This window comes from Myotis davidii, unplaced genomic scaffold (genome assembly GCF_000327345.1).
Source record: "Myotis davidii unplaced genomic scaffold, ASM32734v1 scaffold68, whole genome shotgun sequence".
NCBI lineage: Eukaryota > Metazoa > Chordata > Mammalia > Chiroptera > Vespertilionidae > Myotis > Myotis davidii.
The window spans coordinates 1,168,504-1,169,111 of NW_006300376.1; the positions used below are offsets into that span (position 1 = coordinate 1,168,504).

A 608-nucleotide genomic window follows, 5' to 3' on the forward strand; every position below is an offset into this window, starting at 1 on the left:
CGAACGCGGGTCCGAGCGCAGACGGGCCCTTGTCACTTGCAGCGAAAAAGAAAATACGGGAAGAAGGGGGCAAGCAACTCGGCGGGTGTTCGCCAAGGGTCGAGCTTAGCAGAAAGGGTTACTTTGGGGTTTTGTGTGGTTTATTTTCTCAGGGACGCTCTGCCCTCCACCCCTTTCCCAGGAAAGGACGGGGGGGAGGGGGGAGGCAAGTCAGAACATAAATCTTCCAACAGGTCAGGAAGCGCCAAGTCTCCCGGGTCGCAAGAAAACCCGGACCAGCACGTTCATCACCTCCTTGCTCCCGCTGCTGCCATCTTGACAGTTTTCCCCCCTTCGCTCAAGTCCTTTAAAAACACTAGCGGGAGAGAAGAGGGGCGCGCAAACCGAGTCACGGGGAGGGAAAAGGGAAGCGCCTGGCCCAGCTCGGAAGCAGATCCGGAGTCACCGGGAAGGCGGCCGCCCCGCTGCACAGCTCCGGCGCCTACCTCGGTTCCTTCCCTTCAGGGACGGGGGGAGAGGACGCACAATCCCGCGCGGGCCCGGGGCACGGCGAAGGAGGGTCGCGCAACCTTGGCGAAGGAGAGGCGCTCCGGCCGCCACCGCAGCCC

At 62.8% G+C, this 608-nt stretch overlaps 1 long non-coding RNA gene across 1 annotated transcript; it reads right to left on the bottom strand.

The window, feature by feature from the left end:
* Positions 1-122: 122 nt before the first annotated feature.
* Positions 123-602, bottom strand: LOC107185197. Its single transcript, XR_001516115.1, has 2 exons — positions 486-602; positions 123-355 (listed from the first exon to the last, which is right to left on the bottom strand). It is a non-coding gene; the product is annotated as an uncharacterized LOC107185197 (long non-coding RNA).
* Positions 603-608: the final 6 nt, after the last annotated feature.